Here is a 21,255-nt window from a genome sequence, read left to right as displayed (position 1 = left end):
AGTGACTCCACCCCTGACAATCAATATCTAATGCTATTAATGATACACAATTTCTTGCCAGTGCATTAACTCCTAGATGGCAAAACAGATTTAAATTAATAAAGGACTGGCCTAAGTACCAGTTATGAAAAATGCAAAGCGTTATGCAAACTAGGAGCTATAAGTGAAATAAACTTAATGTGGAGAAATAAAACACGAGTTTACATTACATCAAGCTCAAAGAAAAGAACTGTTAATTGATTACAATGAGTTAAATTTACATTACATGTTTCAAAATGAATTCAAAATAAGGAGAACACACTCACATGCTCACTCAAAAGCTAAACTCTTAAGCCTAGGAAAAACGAAAGGAAAATACTGGTCAGAGAGTGGGCTAAACGGGATGAACTGGGCGTCGTTGCTGAGGAAGGACGCTGCCACACATGCTGAACCTCTCGCCTATTCACGCTGGGTGGAGATTCAGGAACTCGCTGTACACACGCTGCTCCAAGCTGGGCCAACAAACCTCATCTCACGGCGCTCTAATCCTGACTGAATTCAAACAAGCGAGGCGAGGGCTGAGGCCAGCCGCTAACTGGTAACGGCTAACGGAAAGAGAGTGAGTGAAACAAGCTCATAATAAATCACTCAGCGAAAGCACTAATGTCGTGCACAAGGACGATCACTTATGAAACAGTGAAAAATGTTCTGAAAACACTCCCGATCGTGTGAATACGTTGCGGTTGACCGAGTGATACTTATGGGAATTCACTAGAATTCGCGGTTTCACACCAAAGTTCAATGTCACGAGTTTATTTAGATGGAGAATCGCGCCGACTCATGACATTATGCCCCATCAAAATCAATTTTTTTTTTCCCTCAGGAAAAAAAAAAAAATCAATATACATACGTATAAATCCTAACTCAGTCACACAAGATTCACACTGTGGTGTGTGTGTGCTATCCTGCTACAGGAGAAAGTCACAGTCACCAGTGAGCAAAACAAAAACTCATATTTACGTTAATAGAAGCAAGTTTGAGGAAAAAACTCATTGATGATTGTGAAAAATCCTATACTCAGGTCCAACTGAGCAAAAAGTTCGCTACATTTACATTAACAACTAATTGTTATGTAGCGTGATGTATATAATACATGGTGTAGGTGTGAGAGTTCTGGTGTAACTGTACCTACGTGTAAAATTACATAACGCAAATCAATAGTAAATGATGATGACGAGGCAGAAGAGAAGAGACGGCACATGTGTCAGGGACGATCAGCTGTTCTGCATGGCAATGCTGCACCCACCAGCTGCACCTGCGAAAGCAATCAAGGTGGGCATCAAAAGTGTCATTTCTCTCTCTCTGCCTAGCAATCAGTACTCATGTTACAAAAAGTACACTATTTACATTATTAACCAGGAAACAAGGTCAAGGCATCTCTGCAGGACATCAAACGCTGACCCAGTTTACTGGTTAAACCCTAAACTTAATTAGCGAAAAGACTGGGCGTCTGTGCAGGACATCAAACGCTGCAATTCGCTAAATTAACCAGTGAACGTGGTCATGAACGAAAAGACTGGGTGTCTGTGCAGGACATCAAATGCTGCGATTCGCTAATGGAACCCAGTTTACTGGTTAAACTAACTCTACGCTTACAATTAACATTAGGAAGCTGAGAATCCCTACACAATCTCGGGCAGGTCACATTTTAACACCCACCGCGGGTGTGAACACTCATGTGGATAATGTGCATTCTCCAGGAATCTTCTGAGAGGCCCACAGCTCAAGACGTTCCACAAGGTAATTCATACACAGCCTCGGACTGTTTCTGTGGGGTTCTCGAACTTCCCCCTTAACTTACGGTACATATGTATGTACTGGCTCTGGACATGATGTGTCCTGTGGGGCTAACAGGTGAGACGTCAGGTCTGCACCCACTTCACCACTGCCCTGTCTCAACTGACTCAGAGATTACAGGTGTTTTTTCAAACAGCACAGGAAGGATATGTCCCTGATTTGTGGTACGTGGACACACATTGCAGGAACGCACAAAACTATCTCTCGTCCCATCCCTGGCCAGAAAAAGTCAGCACAGATACGGCCCTGGGTTTTCCTTTTGCCCAGGTGGCCTCCTGAAGCTGAACAATGACCCTATTCTAACACTACTAGGCGGTAGTTAACGGGAAAGACAAACTGCAGTCGAACCTCGCCCTGGGGTGTTCGTGACTCACAGTACAGCCGTCCTTGTTTGCGAAGGAACTTGGCTTGACCTCCCCGTGAATACTTTATCACTCTACCCTTCTGTTTCTTTCGCACGGCAGCAAGTGTCGGGTCAGAATGTTGTTCTTGAACAACAACTTGGCTACACATCAGATCTTGCGGTGATTCAATGGTCACCGGGGTGACACAGTTTGGAGCCTCAGCCATGGCTCGTGTTACTGTAGCCGAAGTCTGAGTAGCGTCATCATCAGTGCAACTATCCTTGGCACCAGGAATATTGCCTATGATAAGGTCAAATAAGAGTTCTGGCATGACAACTGCGAGTGTCATACCAGTGTAAAATGGAGATACCACCTGGATACGTGCCTCAGGGAACAGTCTCACTGATCCATCAATAAGGTTAGCTTGGATCTGTCGACCTGTGTACTGCTCAGGCCGAACTAGACTCTGCCTGACAGAGCAATCTGAGGAACCATTGTCTCTCAGGACCTTCACAGGAATGTCTCCCACAAACCCTGGCTGAACAAGGAAAGCACTATTACCTGAGCGAGGGACTGTGGAGGAAGCAGCCAGCCACTGATTAGGCTGATGAATAAATGATGCAGCAAACATGGTGCCCTGAGAACATGATACCTGAGGGGTCATACTCACTGTCTGAGGAGATGGAACGTTGACCACCTGTAGCGGAGGGTTCACCGTCGCTGGGGGACTAGTGAACTGTGGGGAAGTACCCGTACTGCTAGGGACGACATCACCCTGTTGCTGTTGAGGAATGAAGGCTGCGTTTGCCTCCTATACACTAAAGTCGATTGTCCTGACTGAGGGTTACGTGATTTTTCCTTGCCCTGCTGCTGCTTGAAATACCGGTACTGCTGCTGGTGAGGGTTCTGCTTGTCGTACCACTTCCACTCAGGTTTCTGAGTGTTTTGCCCCTGGTCCTTCTTCTGCGGTTTTGGAACTTGGCCATTATTCTGAGAACGGCCTTGTTGCTGGGGTTCAGTCTGAGATGTTTTCCCAGAATTATCAGCTTTCCTGTTCCAGGTATGCTGCTTACGAGTGTGATACCCGTATGCAGTTAAGAATGCATCAGCCTTCTCCACCATTTGGCTGGCATCCCTCACCTGGCAGATCTTATGCTGAGCCATAAGTTCGGCAGGCCACGACTTTTCTATCTGCGTGCACAGCATAAGGTCAATTATCCCCTCACGCATGGAAGGAGTTTCATCTTTCTCTATCCACACATCTAAGTAAGCAGTAAGTCGGTCAAGAAACTGAATGGCAGTCTCTTTTTCCTATAAACGCGCCTTCATGAACTGACTCTTGGCTCATCATCTGTTAAACCATACTAGAATGTTACAAACTGTTCTACAAAGTTCTAAACAGTTCTAAAATCTATGCAAGTCTATAAAGTTCTAAAAAATCTATATAAAGATTAAGAAAGCGATAAAACTTGCGTGTGGTAACAATAAATATTTGGTAATCCATTTTTTGATTTGGGGGTTACCTTTTTTTAAAATTGGGAGGAATGAGGGCTTTTTTTCTTTGTTTTTAAACAAAAGCTCATCAATTTATGATACAGGCTACCTTTTGTTAAAAAAAAAAAACACACAAGTTATAACCCTAGTGAGTATTCTACTATTATACGTTCGCAGGATTTAAGAGGTTATTTACAGAATGCCCAGAGGCAATTGTCTTTATGTTACGAAGCCCTCCAATCTGATGTGTATTTCCTAAACTACCATCTATAGGTGGTGTGAATATACTACTACTATAATAGGTCACAGGATTGAAGAGGATAACATTGGAATATGCAGAAATGAAGTAAAAAACTTCTTAGTCTAGCCTAGGAACTTTTTACTACGAATCAAAGAATAACCCACCTTGCAAAGCTCCTTCTTGCACCTTTTCCAGATAGTCTTAGCACCGGAAACTCTGTTTCAGTTTCTCCGTGTTAGCTCTCATAACCCACAAGCTTCACAAGCATCACAGTTATTAATCACGTATATTCTGATCATAAACTTGTTTTGGAGGGTGTCCCTGCAGCTGTCCTGCCAGGGTGCCACGAGGCCACTACCACAGCCACTGGTAAGCTGGTGGGCTAGGGGTCCCAGATCCATTGCCTGGACCTGGGACTGTGCAGTGAGTGGGGCCTGTGCTATGTCTATCCCCCTTTATTAATACTGGAGATGACAAAACAAAATACGTTTCAAAGCAAGCCTGAAAAAGGTAAATCACCCAAGGGGATGAGGGTGGGTTCATGGAATGTGGGACGTTTGAGGGGAAGGGCGGGAGAAGTCGTTGAGGCATTCAGTAGGTGGGTGGATGTGGTGTGTTTTCAGGAAGTCCGGTAGAGGGGTGGATCAGCCAGAAAGATTGTTGGGAAGGACTGTTGCTATAAGTTGTTATGGCAGGGGAGGACAGACGGATATGGAGGTGTTGGTGTGATGGTTGTGTTGGGTAGAGAGATAGCTGCGATTATATTGGCATATGCTCCACAGGCAGGATTGGATGTAGCAAAGATAGATTTTGGGATGATTTAATACATGTAGTGGGTGGTATGCGGGATGATGAGATAGTGATTTTGGGAGGGAAGTTAAATGGTCATGTAGGTGAAGCAGCACAAGGTTATGAAGGAGTGCATGGGGGATGTGCGTATGGTATAAGGAATGCAGAAGGGGAAAGGATACTCGAGTCTGGGGAGGCAACGGACATGATTGTGTGCAACACATATTTTAGGAAAAGAGACAATAGGATAATTACGTATGAGTCTGGGGGAAACAGCAGTCAGATAGATTAATTTCTGGTTAGGAGGGCCGATAGGAGGTTAGTGAGGGATGTTAAAATTATAGGAAGTGAGGAGTGTGTGCAGCAGCACAAACTATTGATTTGTGATATGGTGCTTAAAGAACAAGTGATGAAAAAGAGGACTTATGTACCTAGGAGGAAAATATGGAAGCTGAAAAACCAAGTAGTAAGGGATGCCTTCTATAGCGAGTTGAGGAGAGTGGTGGCTGAACAGCGAGCTGTAGACAGAGGCATTAATGAACAGTACAGAGCCCTCAAGAACAATTTCTTGAGAGTCACTGATGTAACATGCGGTTGGACAAGAAGATCATCAAGACATAAAGTAACTTGGTGGTGGGATGAGGGTGTAGAAGCTGCAGTTAAGGAGAAATGAAGGCTTTTCCGGGAATGGAAGAAGGGTGGTAGCAAAGAGGAATATTTGGCTGCCAAGCAGAGGGCTAGAAGAGAGGTATACAGGGCAAAGTCTGAGTCACAGAGACTATTACTTGATAACCTAAATCATGGAGAAAGAAAAAATCTGATATTTAGGGTGGCAGGTCAGGTGAAGAGGGATAATCAGGATATTATAGGTGAGCAGTGTGTGAAGAATGATGAAGGAAGGGTAGTGGTGAACAGTGAGGATATTAAAGATGCATAGAGAGAGCATTATAACCGGTTGTTGAATGAGGAGTTTGACTGGGACAGGGAAGGTTTGGAGTCAGCAGATCCAGTGTCTGGCCCTTGGCCTTTGATTGATGCTGCTACTGTGAGTGAGGCAATAGGCAGGATGAAGGTGGAGAAGGCAGCATGTGTGTCTGGGTTGACTGCCGAAATGTTGAAGGCCTCAGGCGATATAGGGGTGAGGTTAGTCACTGACCTGATAAATAGGATTATTTATGAGTGTGCTGACCCAGATGATTGGCTATGTGTATAATGGGAAGGGTGATGCCCTGGAAAGAGGAAATTATAGAGATATAAAGCTTTTAGATCAGATAATGAAGGTAATGGAGAGAGTTTTATAAGGTATGATTAGAGAAAGAGTGAATATTGATGAGATGCAGTTTGGGTTTATGCCAGGTAGGGGGACCACTGATGCTGTTTTCATTGTTCGACAGCTTCAGGAAAATTATATTGGTAGGAGAAGGTATCTTTATTTTGCTTTTGTTGATTTGGAAAAGGGCTTTGACAGAGTCCCTAGAGAGGTGGTGAAGTGGGCAATGAGAAAGCTTGGCTAGGAGGAGTGGCTGGTTAGGGTGGTTATGGCTATGTATGTGGGTGCTCACACCCAGGTAAGAGTGAATGGAGATTTGAGTGATGGGTTTTCCGTGAATGTTGGTGTGCATCAGGGGTCCGTCTTGAGTCCCATGTTGTTTATCATGGTACATGAAGCCCTTTCACGTGACTTTAGAAACGGACTCCCGTGGGAGTTGTTCTATGCTGATGATTTGGTGTTGATTGCAGAGAATGAATGACAATTTGGTGGATGTGCATTGCATCCCTGTGTCCAAGGCCTGGAGGGGCTGGGTTTATGATGGAAGAGTTGAGAGGTAGGATGGGACTGGAGTGTATTGGTGTTGTGATGAGAAGAGATAGATTGGGATGGTTTGGACATGTGGAGAGGATGGGGGATGATAATTGGGTGAGGAGGGTGAGAAGTGTTAATACTGGGGGTGGGGTTAAGAGGGGTAGACTGAGAAAGACATGGGACGAGCTCATTAAGTGTGACCTCAGGGTTAAGGGACTGAACAGGGAGGCTGCAATGGATCGTGCAACATGGAGAGCCGCCATTAGGCAACCAAGACTGACACATGCATGTTGGAGCCTTTAAAAACGAAATGATAATCAAGTAGTGGATATTCCCTTGTCCTATGTATTTGCCTACTCTTGTCCCACAGAGAGATCAATTGGCTTATGTGGCTATCCAGTTATGTGAGACAATAGTTAAACACTCACAAAATTTAGCCTTTCCGCTGGTAAAAAGTCACTGTTTCCTCCAGGTTCACAGTTAAGTGCATTTAAGAAATATAAGAAATACATCACTGGATCCTTGATGTCATTAATTCTTGTCTTAAATCATGTTCATTCTTTTCGTTTCTTGATACAGGCTGTGATGTTTGAATTCATTTACCCCAATTTGTCATCTGTGTCTTAAGACATGAGGTACTATTGCAGCCAACCTGTGAATGTGGCAGTGCCGCAGTCGTGGTCACCACAGTTGCCTGCTAAACATTTCCCTCCATTATAGCCCTTAAGCTCAAGACTTACTTTAACCCACCCCGTCCCGTCGACGTATGGGTACGTTGCAACATTTTCCATTTGCCAGTCCCAACGATGTACTGGTACGTCGTGCAATTGCAAGGTCCCTAATTTGCACAATTTTCAATTTTTGCACGTGATTTTTCGTACGTATACTCGGGACACCTTCCTCTATTCCTCTACAAGATGCCAAGCAGGGACAATGCCTTACACCGCATAACCTCCCCCCCCCGGACGCCAGTGTCTCGGCAATTCACCTGTTACCAGTGACCTGGCCAATAAAGACACTCAGGGCCAGAGTGATTCCCCAATTGATGACAATGTGGAGGACAAAGTTTACACAGCATTAGAGGAAGAAACAGTCAGAAATGATGATCAGGTAATGTGGCAAAAGAAGGTCAGGTATGGTGATTAGTGAGTGAAAAAATGCTTATAATGCCTATATTACTGTTTGAAAACCAATATACCCTCGTACTACATATAAATTCGTACCAAGTAAATAAATAAATACCATTTATGAGTGGTGTGAAATAGTCACCCTCCCATAGAACTCGTTTTCTTTGGTGCCAGCCTGTTAAAAAACCCAGTCAGGTAAGGAGGTACTGCTGCCTGGATCGAGTATTTTAAACCTCAGGTGAGCGATTTCTCCATGAAATTTCGATATTTTTCACCAAAACCGGAGGTTTTAGCCAAAAAATTTTTTTTCAAAAATACCTTGGGACTGGAGGGTGTCGGAGGTGCGAAATACCTCGGGACGTGATGGGTTAACATGTAAAACTGAAGTGATGACAATAGAGAGGACTAGACTCTGATAAAATGATTTTATGAAAAAGAAAATTTAGATAATGCATTCCTTGGCTTATATTACAGTCGGACAACGAACAGACACAGAAACGTAGATTTGGCTCCCCGCTCCGGTTACCACAAGAGCTGAACATTTCAGAAACAACGAGTGAGCCGAGATGAAGGGTTCATTTGTCAACATGAGCGGTTGGGAGAATGAATGCTGAAGTGCTACAGAATATTTAAGAAATAAAGAGGGTAAGGGTAATACAGGGTGTAAAGCATTGTATTATTCAGTCCTTGATCACACACACACACACACACACACACACACATCGATACCCTTTTTTTCCCTCTCCCTCTCCCTGGAACTTGCTTTGATTTGTGATGGTGTGATATATGTAAGAATTTCCATAGGTCAGATATTGATGTACAGAAGGAATGTTTTAGAAAAATGAAAATAAAAGTACCTGTCACATGAAACTTATTTTGACTCATTATTCCACAAGGGATATCCACTGAACGAGTAAAATGATGTGAAGAGTGTCAAACTCATCTGGTGTTGACCGGAGCATAAACTCATACTGTACAGTCACGCGTACTAATTTCTGCTCAGGGGTTATCCCTTCCTTCCCCCCTCTACCCTGGACAGAAGGAAGGGGGGAATCGCGAACAAGTCTACCCTGCCTTCTGTCCCCAACTCCCCCATCCTCCACCTCCAGCTGCCCGTTACTGATTAGACGCAAATTTTCTCATGTCCTGTAAACATGACTAAACTGTCGTCGCACACGCTTTCAACGGCCAAAAGTTGGACTATATTTTTAGAATAAATTATTACCGTATTGAACTGCATTCTCAAATTGAAAATATTCATCATCATTGTAATCCAGTGTTGTCCGCTGCACAATTCTGGGTTCCAGTGTGTGTAATTCACCGGGTCGGTCAGGATCACTTGATGGTCGTGATCGTCAGCTTTTTACCCTCCTGGAAGGGAGCTGAGAGCTCATATAGTCCGATCTAAGGGCAAGGCTGTGACCTTCACACACGCACACACCCGTCCCCTTGCTCAAGGGGGACAGTAACCACCCACTTCGTCAGTGAAACTTTTCGCAAGCTGGGCGAGGCTCGAACTCCTGTCTACCAGATGGCAAGCGAGAACGTTACCACTGCGCCAGCGGTGTGTGTGTGTGTGTGTGTGTGTGTGTGTGTGCAGTTTATAAGCCCAGCTACCCAGCTGTGTCAAGTGGAACGGTCACTCTAATAAAAATTACGAATATTGGTCTGGTGTTCTCTATTTGAACTTGGCACATAATGAGAAATACAATTATATATATATATATATATATATATATATATATATATAAATTAGCTTTCCATACATCTGACCTAAGTGTGTGTGATAAATGTTGCCTGCACACGATATACGAAGGAGCGGTGACGGTATAACTGACTGCTGATCAGGCCTAAGGTGAGGGGAGGGGAGGGGTGAGAGGCGGGGAAGACTTAAGACAAAGAACGAGAGAGAAGGGAGAGAGGGGGAGAGAAGCAAAGAGAAAGTTATATAAATTTAAAAAGAAAGAGTGAGTGGGAAAAGTAAATTCAGAGAGAGAGAGAGACAGCTGGGGGAAGTGAAAAGGTAAGCACTGGAACCCAGATTTGTGCAGTGGACGACACTGGATTACAATGATGGTGAATATTTTCAATTTGAGAATGCAGTTCAATACAGTAATAATTTATTCTAAAAATATAGTCCAAATCTTGGCCGTTGAAAGCGTGTGCGACGACAGTTTAGTCATGTTTACAGGGCATGAGAAAATTTGCGTCTAATCAGTAACTGGCAGCTGGAGGTGGAGGGTGGGGGAGTTGGGGGCAGAAGGCGGGGTAGACTTGTTCGCGATTCCCCCCTTCCCTCTGTCCAGGGTAGAGGGGAGAAGGAAGGGGTAACCCCTGAGCAGATTTTAGTACGCGTGACTGTACACCAAACACCATCTAAGGGAGGGTTATTAACCCCTTCGTACACAATGACATGTTAGTCGTCATTAGAGTACATCTGCGCCCATACACAGTGACGCTTTTGTTGTCATTAAAGGAGAAAAACTTTCATCGGAAGAAATTTTTTCGGTCGATTGGTATCATTTTCGGAGGTGTCATAGCTTCCCTGTTCCTCGCCAAAAGTAATGAGTTGGCAACTGTTGGTCCCGATACCAGGAAGAGAGCGGACAGGTTATTCAGTACCAAATGAGATGTGAGTGGGGAAGGTACTGCGTCATTCTGTCCCCGTAAATTTCCACTCTTACCCTTGTCCCGGCCATGCAACATATTTCTTGTGTATAGTGTTTGGGCACTGTTGTGATTAGAGTTGGTGTTTGCAATACAAAATTTGGTGTTTGTGAAGCGTTCCTGGTTGTTATCAGCCGTTGGCCCAACGAAGATTGTGCCACTGTTTCTAATCAACTACAGTGCCTGTGCCCTGCACCAAATGTGAGTATTCAGCTATAAAACATAGTGACAGTGAATCATGTGAATATAGTGTACATATCTAGCGTACAAAGAATTGGTGAAATATATGCAGTAAGTTAGAGGGAGGGAGGAAACTGTCCTACAGTCACAACATGGCATGGGTACACCAAAGTTTTTTGCATTTTTCTCGAAAACTATGGGTCCTAGGACCACCATTGTGGGATAAATGAAAGCCAATGATATTCTGCATTGGATGATGAAATAAAAAGATAACAGTGGCCAGAAAAGTTTTTCACTAGAGCTCCTGGAAAAAGAAAATCTGTTGTCCGTCGGAAATGGGTTTCACTTTTTACTCAAACACCATACTTCGTATCAAACTGGAATCTCTGGCATTGGAAAGCAAATAAAATTCTCTTTCCAATGATGGTATAACATGTAGAGATTAATTAGTAAACATTCGACTTACGATGTTCGGAAGTGGGATTATGCTCCTGAATGTTTATTCACACGGACCTAATGTATGTATAGTATTTACATAATTGTATTTACCTAATTATGATAAACAGGAAATGAGCTATGCTCATGGGGTCCTATCTCTGTTTCTCAATAAGTCAAATTCAGCTTTAAACTCGTTTAAGTTTTTAGACTGGACGATTTCTTTGCTCAGGCTATTACACAGGTATATACATCTATTAGGAAAACTATATTTTTTGATATCCTTCAAGGAGCTTGGCTTCTTCATTTTCATTCCGTGTCCTCTTGTTCCTCTCTTATCCCAAACAAACAGATCTTCTCTGTCAATTTTATCTACTCCCATCTTGGTCCTGAACACTGCAATTATTTTGCCCCTCTCTCTCCTTTCCTCTAAGGAAGGCAAATCCAGCTTTTCCAGCCTCTCTTTGTACGACAGATCTTGGTTGCTGTTCATTGTATTCTCTCAATCTTGTTTATCTCTTTCCTTTTGTGAGGGGACCACACTACTGCATATTCTAACCTGGGGTGGATCATGGCCACTATCAATTTTTTCATCTCCTCCTCATCCATAAATGAAATGCTACTCTTCTGGTAGTCAAGAGTTTATATGCCTCTCTAACTGTCTTGTTAATATGTTTTTCAGGTGACAAACTATCCTGGACCAGCACTCCCAAATCTGTCTCTTCTCTCGCTTTTGTGATTGGTTCATTACCCATTAAATAATTCAGTGATGGCCTCTTTGTACTTTTACCCATTTCCAATATTTTACATTTCTTTGCATTGGATTTCATTTCCCAAATCCGGCACCAATCATGTATCCTATCCAGATCCTCCTGCAGCATGTTACAATCCTCCTCAACCTCTACCTTCCTCAAGATCGTGCACCATCAGCAGACTTGCATAACTATTCACTCCATCTACCATATCATTTACGTAAATCAGGAACATTACTGGCACCAACACCGAGCCTTGTGGGACTCCACTTGTTATTTCCTTCCATCCAGACATCCTATCCTTTATTACTGACCTCGTTTGTCTGTCTCTCAAAAAATCTCTCATCCATTCAAGGAGGTTCCCCTTCAGTCCTCCTACATGCTCTAGTTTCCACAATAGTCTTTTATGGGGTACCTTGTCAAAGGCCTTCTCCAAATCCAAATACACACAATCCACCCAACTGTCTCTCTCCTGTAGCACGTCAATCGCTCTTGAGTAAAAGCTCAACAAGTTGGAAACACATGACATTCCACTTTGAATCCAAACTGACTTTCAGCCAATATATTCATCTCGTCCAGATATTTTATCCATCTATCTTTCAGGATTCTCTTGCACAATTTTGCGACCATGCTAGTTAGGGACACTGGTCTATAATTCAGGGATTCTTCCCTGTTTCCTCCTTTATAAATTGGTACCACATTTGCCCTCTTCCATTCTTTCCCCTCTTCCAGAGAACACACAAACTGTGAATCTTATCTGCCAGTTGTTCTCTGCATTCCTTCAGTACCCAGTTAGAGATTCCATCTAGTCCTGGGGCTTTCCTTACATCTTAAGTTTCCATTAATTTATGCACTTCCCGTACTTCTATATCTTTTATCACTAAATTTCTAGTCACTCCTTCCCCTTCCACAAACTCCTTTTCATTAGTGAAAACCGATTGGAAACATTTGTTCATCATTTCAGCTTGCATTGCTGTATCTTTATAGACCTCTCCTACTTTCAGTTTGGCGATTCCTTCCATTTGTTTCAGTTTGCCATTGACATATTCTATAAAACAGTTTGAGTTCATCCTTATGTTTTGTGTATTATACCTTTTTCAAAATTCCTTTCTTCTTTTATACTCATTCTTGTGTATTCCTTTCTAGTTCTTTTATATTCTTCCTTTGTTCTGTTGTTGCCTCTCTTCAGTTGTTCCATGCTGTGTCTCCCTCTTTTTTTGCTATCATACACGTTCTATTAGACCACTCCTTTTTCCTGTTTTTTTTCCCCCCCTTACTATTGGTACAAATATTTCCACTCCCGAATTATAGAGGTCTATAAAGATATCCCACTTTGTATCTCTCGTTTCTCTGAATTTTCTCCAGTCCGATTTTCGAAAAATTTTCTCAATCCTGTAAGTTTTGCTTTCCCAAAGTTGTATCTTCCCTCCCTAAAAAGCTCGTCTCTTGGCTCCATGTTCCCTATTATCATCTGGAACTCTATCTCTATCTATAGCCCGACGCCCTAATCCCGCAAAGGGTGGCCGCAGACAAAACGCCTCCAAGTCACTCTGTCACCCACCATTTGACTCCCCTCCCCCCAACTCACCCCCCCCTCCCTCATATACCTCTCAACTCCATCCCTCCACCTCATCCTCGGTCTACCCCTCCCTCTCCCTCCCTCCACCTCACCTACATACACCCTCTTAGTCAGTCTTTCATTCTCCATTCTCTCCACATGTCCAAACCACCTCAGTGTATTTCTCCTAATCTTTTCAACCACATCCACATCTACCCCACAACGTTCCTTCACTTCTTCATTCGTCAACCTGTCCCTCCACGTCACTCCACATGCTCCTCTCAAGTAACTCATTTCCACTGCTCTCACTCTTGACTTGTTCCCCTCTTGCAAGGTCCACGCCTCGCTTCCATACGTCAGGGTAGGGATCACAATACCATCATGCAGTGACTTCTTAACTTCCATACTCACCTCCCTATTTCTCATCACTGCTTTCAGTGTACCAACAACCTTCCTTCCCTGCTGTACCCTTTCGCGTACTTCATCCCCCAAAGTTCCATCCTTACTCATCACACTACCCAAGTACTTGAATGCACTCACATTCTCCATATCCTCACCATCCAACCTCACTGCACACTGTGACTTCATTCCTCTCAAACACCATAACTTTACTTTTGTTTACATTAACTTTCAGCTTCCTCCTCCTACACACTGTCCCAAATTTATTAACCAAACCTTGCAACTCCCATTCATCTTCACTCAACAATACTGTATCATCAGCAAACAGCAACACCGGAAGCTTCCAAATCTCACCCTCATTCATTAGGGCCACCCCCACATCCACTGCCCTACCTTGCACCTCCTTTACAACCCCATCCATATATATATTAAACAGCCATGGAGACATCACACACCCCTGTTTCAGTCCCACATTGAGATCAAAGAACTCTCAGCTCACCATCCACTCGCACCGTAGCCCTAGCTCCCTCGTACATAATCTTCACAGCACTCAACAATTTCCCCTCCACTCCATATATTCTTAATACCTTCCACATACCTTGCCTATCTATTCTGTCATAAGCTTTCTCCAAGTCCATGAAGGCAGCATACACTTTCCTTCCCTTCTCTAGATACTTCTCCACTAAACATCTTAGAACAAATATCTGATCTACACACCCTTTTCCCTTCCTAAATCCCCCTTGTTCTTCTCCAACTAGCTCCTCTGTCATATGCCTAACCCTATCAATGAGTATTCTACCATATATTTTACCAGTCACACTAAGAAGGCAAATACCCCTATGGTTACCACATACTTCTCTCTCCCCTTTTCCTTTGTACAGAGGAACAATTATACCTGATTTCCAGTCCTCTGGAACCCTTCCCTCTTCCCAAGCCAATCTACACAACTTCCATATCCACTCCACAACAATCTCACCCCCATACCTAAGCATTTCACCACACACTCCATCAATTCTTGAGGCCTTTCCCAGCTTAATCTTCTTTATCGCTTCCACTACTTCCGACCTACTGATCTGGAACTTAATGACCACATAATCACTTTTTCCTATAGGACACAAATATTTCAAAGATTCTGTTACATTGGATTCTTTAGTAAACAGTAAGTCTAATCTTGTTGGTGTGTCCTCACCTCGGAACCGTGGCTCTTCTTTGACCCAATGCGTCATCACATAGTTCACTGTTATATTTAATAATATAGTGCCCCACAATTCTTCGCTGCCTCCTGAGTCCCATTCCTCCCAGTTCACTTCTTTGCGTTTAAAGTCACCCATCAATATTATATTGCTGCTTTTCTCAATAATTTTCTATAACTAGCCATGACAGCATCTCCTGGTATTCATCATTCCATGCTCTTGTCTTAGGGGGAACATACACTACCGCCATATCTCTCTTACTAGTCTCTCCAGTTTCAAATTTCATATCACTTCAGCTCTGCCCTCTCCCATTTCTATGGTATCTACATTTATGTTGTTCTTCACTGCTATCATCACTCCTCCTCCCGTTTTTTTTCTTTTCAGTCTCTTCTCCACAGTTTGTATTTACCATCTCCCATATGATCATCAATATCTTCTCTTAACTTGGTCTCTAGAAAGCACATAACATCAGGTTCATGAACCCTCAAGAAATCGTTAATTTCTAGCCTTGCCGATAATAAACTAACATTAGTATATACCACCTTCAAATTATTTTTGATGTTTTTTTTATACCCTTTTCTCTTTCTCCCCATTGGCACCACATCCTCAATTTCTGATCCATAACTCTCCAGTAAAACACTATCTTCTCTTCCTCCGTTCTCTGTTCGTTGTTTGCCTTTGCTTCATTTACTAACTCCTTTATTTTAGTTCTTCTTCATTTACATCTTTCCTTATCCAAACATTTTTGAACCCTTCCTTGCCTAATAATTTCCATGTTCTATTGATAATTTTTTACTATTGCCTGGGACTTAAACTTTACCTTCAATGGCCTCGCCCCTCCTTCCTCGGGCTTTCCTAACCTAAACACTTCTTCAATCCCTTCTTGAGCTTCGTTGTTTCCCTCCATAAATATTGATAGTATTTCTTTAACCTGACTGAGCTCTCTTTCTTTTTCTGATCTTACTGTCATACGTTTTTCTTTTACTCCTGAAATTATTATACATTTTTTTCTTATCTGCTGTATCCCTTACTGAAGATTCTCTACTCCTCAGTTACCTAACCACTTCCTTCTCCACCTTTTCCTTGTTTTGTTCTATAATCTCTTTCATATTTACATTTCCTTCTTCCTGAATTTTCTTCCACCCCTTATGTTGCTCCTTGATTTCTTTAATGTACTCATCTTGCATCCTTGCTTTGGATTCATATTCATCTAGTTTGCCTTTCATCTTGTTTCTTTCTTCATCCAACCTCTTATTCTCCCTCTTAAGCTGTTATATTTCATTACAGGCAGATTCATTACTCACTTTTCATTCTGTGACTTCTCTTTCTTCTTCATCACTGTGTGTACAAACTTTTTCCAGTTTATTCCGCCAATTTTTTTTTCTCGATTTCCTGCCCTGTGGTCCGTTCTTGTAACTCTCTAATTACTGCCCATGACTTTTTTTTAACTCCTGGACATTCCTCTCTGCTGTTTTCTCTACTGCTACTCTTGTTTGGTTCAGTTTAGTACTTCCATTTCCCACATCATCTTCGGAGAAGCCCACAAAATCCCTATCGCCAGATGTACAGTAAACAAAGCACCATCCCTTTCAGCCATGGTGCAACCATATGGAGACTTTCTATTTCCACTACATCTTGTACTTTTTATGACCGAAACCGCTTTTTTTTTTTTTTTTTTTTTTTTTAAAATATTGTCCGACGGGCCCACCACTTGCACACTCATTCACATACAGTAATCACAAATAGGCTGGTCTCCTTTTCGTTGCTGATTCAGCGATAATTCCCCACGATCCAGGAAGAGCTCTTCTCTGTCAGCGACCTGTGTGTGTGTGTTTTTTTTGTGTGTGTTTTTGCTTATCGTGTAGAACAAACATCGACAAATAGGAATATGTGGGTTCTGTGGCAAAATAAATATGTTTGGGTGGTGAAAATAAGCAGGTAGAATAAATTTTTTTGGAGCACGCAGTGGGCGCTGGGGGAGGGGAGAAAAGTCGGCACGTCATGTCCCAGGGAACTTATTAACTTTTCTGTGCACGAAAGGGTTAATCAGGAGTTCTGATTAGATGTGGATCAAGCTTTGTGCAAGGCTTAAGGATCAGGGAAAGATACAGCATGTGGTAAATATTTTCCCCCACAACGGTTGTGCTCTTTACCTTTTAAAATAGTTGTCCCAGTTGAAAGTAGAGGTAAACCTGGAGAGCGTTAAAGACTAATTCAGGTGGGTTTTATAACCCAGAAATTACGTTCAGTTAAATCATTCTTATTATTAACCACTCCGTGGCCGAACGCCCAGAATTTTTCGTGCACGCCAGGCCGACGCCGGGGCCATTTTTTGAAGTTTCGATTTTTTTTTTCTTGCCATATTGAAGAGAAAGTTCCGATGCACCTAACAGTGCAAATCCCAGCTTCCTAACCGCATTTTGTGGCTTGCAATGGAACGTGGAAGTTGCAGAAATATCAGCAACCGATATTGCCTCCCAGGGGCGCTGCCGCAACGCAGCTGGGCAGGTTTTTTTTTTTTTTTTTTTTTACCTCCCAAAACAATGCTAATGATGCTGAAATGTTGTGCATATATGAGATATAATGATATCGAATGATTTCAGTAGGTAATCTGTTAGGAATAGCTGGAAAAAAAAGTGTTATGAATACTTTTTCACCTTTTTGATATATATATGTTTATGTAGTTTCGAGTTATTTTGTACGTTACCGTTGTGCCCATGCTTGGAAAAGGGAGCGAAAGAGATGAATTTTCAGTCCTAAATGAGAAAACTGCTCGTCCTCCAAGGCTAGACTGCCACGAGAGAATAAAGTGGCGAGTCAGATCCGATTAGCAATACAGAAGCTGAGTAGCAACTGCGAGCTCCCACACCACGAGCGTGGCTAAAAATAGAATCGTAATGCAGTTTCAAAACTAAGTCTAATTATTACGAATACAGAGACAAAGCAGAAATAAATACGTATACAGACGGGGGAAAACGTATTTTTCTCGTAATAACATGTTCATCTATATCATTTTACATTCATCTTTATCATTTTACCTTGTTATTTTCGCAATATATATTGCTGTCTCGTAAACAGGGTGATTGTGTGTGTTTTGCAAGGGAGGAAAAAGATTGTATTTTCTATTCTGGGTCGAGATAATGGGTGTAACTAGGAGTTAAAAGGCCTGGCCACGAGCGAAAAAATCGTACATCCACCCACCACGACAGCAGGTGGTGAACTGACTGCTATCTGAGAGGGTGAAGTCAAGGTCAGTCTCATGTCCCAGATTTTCGTTCATATCCCGAAAGTTTTCACAGTTTTCTACGAGTTGCACTGCATCAAATGATCCATTACAGCAAACCTAAGCAAATAGGTAAAGATACCAATAATAATAATAATAATAATAATAATAATAGCCTAATAATAATAATAATCTGGCCTTTTGTTTCTCAAAAGCGCCAGTTCTTCCTTTTGGGAATGCACTAGCGCTCGACACACATACATTATTTTTACAGTTACAAGAATTGTGACATTTCTTGTATATAATACAAGCTACATCATATATACATCAAAGTGGCAATAATTAAACCTATAATCATCCGTCATAGTACCTCTCTCCAGGTCATAGCATTTTGAAAAAAGAAAGGCTTTCAGCTGTCTCTTAAAGGATTCAACAGTAGAGAGTTGTCTTATGGACAATGGCAATCTGTTTTATAATCTAGGGGCTCTATATGCAAAAGAACGATCAGAGAAAGATGACTGGTGAATGGCTCCTGGCTCATCAAAACGCAAGGAATCATCTCTGCACTTCGTAACATCACACCCGGGCGTGTCGATGAGAGTTTTAACAATTTAGCAAGATACTTCGGTTCACCAAACTTAAGAACCTTGAATGTAATAAGACAGTTTAAATTCAGTTCTAGCCTTTACTGGTAACCAATGCAACTCAATCAGAAACGGGGTAGTTGAGGTTCTCGGGGGGAGACCAAAGATAAGCCCTGTTCATCACAGACTGAACTTTTGTTAGTATATTATTTGGAAGACCAACCCACAGTGAATTACAATAATCAACACGAGACAAGACCACTGCATGGACCAATGTTAAGAGGCATCGTCTATTCAGGAATCTTCTCACAGAGTACAGATTTCTGATATGCAAGTTACACCCTCTTACAACCTGATTAATATGTTCTTTGTAATTTAACTTAGAATTAAAATAAACACCCAGATTTCGAACAGAACTGACTGGATGCAGCTGTGACACACCAATGTTCAAAGCCAGGGCATTGTCAGTGTCATCACCCCTTCTGTTTCCTCTGATGATGATGATCTCAGTTTTACCATCATTCAGCTTAAGTTTCCTCTTAGCCATCCAAATCTTAATATCAGACATTAGAGATTCAAACTTTGTCTTAGTATCGTTGATATCTGACATCTTAACATAGAGCTGGGTGTCATCAGCATAAAAATGATAGGACATCATGGGCATCAAGTAGAGACGATAAACTACTTGTGTAGATAGTAAATAGAATTGGACCCAAAACTGATCCTTGAGGGACTCCAAATAAAAGAGGAGCAGAATCAGAGCCAGTGTAATCAACAACCATTCTCTGAGATCTGTCCGACAGATACGACTTAAGGAGCAAAAGGGCACTATCACGAACGCCATAAAAATACAGATCATCCAACAATAGTTTATGATCTACTGTATCAAAAGCTGCAGACAGATCCAAAAGAACTAAGAGAGAGGACATCCCACTACAAGTGTTTGCCACTAAGTCACTCTGAATCCTTGTTAGTGCAGTTTCAGTTGAATGGTATTTTCTGTATGCTGATTTTACAACAGGAACAACTCTGTTGTGTTCCAGTAGTGGTAAAAGTTGATCGAGTATGGCCTGCTCAATAATCTTGGATAAAAAAGACAGGTTAGAGACAGGACGATAATTTGTCATGCTCTCGACATCAAGGCCAGGTTTCTTAATTAGGGGCCTAAGCAAAGCACGTTTCTCAGACTGCACAAAATTACTTTCTAAGAAGCATCTATTTATTATGTTGCAGATAAAGTCTGCAGCATGCTCATACACATCAGGCAGTTGTGACATATTACATGGATCGAGTGAGCAAAATGTTTTATTAAGTTCTCTGATGTAACAGTTGACTTTGTTTACATCCAGCGGATGAAATGTTGAAAGCAAATGATCCCCGGTGCACAGTGGCTGGAAGTCAACTAAGTACACTTCACTAGGAGAACTGCTGTCTAAATCACTTCTAATGCTAGATATCTTACTTGTAAAAAATGAAGCAAAATCAGAAGCCAATTGGGCATCAGATACAGAAGTTGGTTTAACAATTACATTCCTCCGACCAACCAAATTGTTCACAACTGCAGACAGTTTTTTTTTAATCACCACCACATGAATCAATTTTATTTTGATAATACCTAGCCTTTTGGGCTTTTACAGTGTGAACAACTGCTCTTCTCGCAAAAACATAACACAAACGAGTTACTTCGGTCCGCTGCAAGCGCCACTCACGTTCTGCCCTTCTACGTTGTCTATGCAAAGAATTAATGGATGGACCATACCACGGAGAATTATCACGTACAGTGATTGTTTTTACTACCTCAGGACAATAATGGTCAAAAATTGACCTAAGCTCGTTATTGTAAATATAAACCAATTCACTAGAAGAAAGACTTGAAGAATCAATGGAGTTTAAACGTTGATCAATTTCAAAACACATCAACTGACGGTCAACATTTTTGTAATTTCTGAACCTGATGACCTTTTTATATGAACGGGATTTCGGGACATCAAAACTAAGAGTGATCAGAGCATGATCAGAGATGAGGGGGTCAAATAAGTCAACCTCCACATCTGATACGCCCCTGCAACCAACAGGGGACAAGATCAAGTCAAGGACATGTCCTGAGACATGAGTTAGATTACTCATCATTCATTCATTCATTGCCAGACGCCATGTATCCCACACGGGGTGGCCAAGGGCTTAGAGTTAATTGTTTTACAGGGAGGGGCACTAATCCTCCACCAACCCCACTTGACACGTAGGGATGTCAACAGCATCTAGTGTTCCCTGGCGGTCACCCATCCAAGTACTAACCAGACCCAACGTTGCTTAACTTCGCTGATCGGACGGGAAGCGGTGTACTCAACGTGGTATGGCCGTTTCACATGATTGAAAAAATTGTTCTGGGTGATCAACTCAAGGAATTCTGAAGAAAATGGTTTTGACTCTGGACTGTCAACCCAATAACTGAAATCACCACAAACAAGAAGTCCTCCAGGTTTAAGAGAAAACCCTTCAAGAAACTGCCCAAACTCCTCCATAAAACCTCGATCTCTGTCCGGATGACCTGGTCGATAGACAATTGCAATTCTAATGGTATTCTGATGAAAATTTATTAATACTTCCATAAATTCAAATGAATATGGGG

At 42.1% G+C, this 21,255-nt stretch overlaps 1 non-coding gene across 1 annotated transcript; it reads right to left on the bottom strand.

Moving 5' to 3' along the window:
* Window positions 1–20,872: 20,872 nt before the first annotated feature.
* Window positions 20,873–20,991, bottom strand: LOC145397402 (5S ribosomal RNA). The gene has a single exon (XR_013896975.1). It is a non-coding gene; the product is annotated as a 5S ribosomal RNA (ribosomal RNA).
* Between the last annotated feature and the right edge of the window lie 264 nt (window positions 20,992–21,255).

The sequence above is a fragment of the Coenobita brevimanus genome, chromosome 40 (genome assembly GCF_032717465.1).
Source record: "Coenobita brevimanus isolate Jiangsu-jjx chromosome 40, ASM3271746v2, whole genome shotgun sequence".
In the NCBI taxonomy this organism is placed as follows: domain Eukaryota; kingdom Metazoa; phylum Arthropoda; class Malacostraca; order Decapoda; family Coenobitidae; genus Coenobita; species Coenobita brevimanus.
Note: the sequence above shows the minus strand (reverse complement) of the source record. Positions and strands in the feature narration are given on the sequence as shown.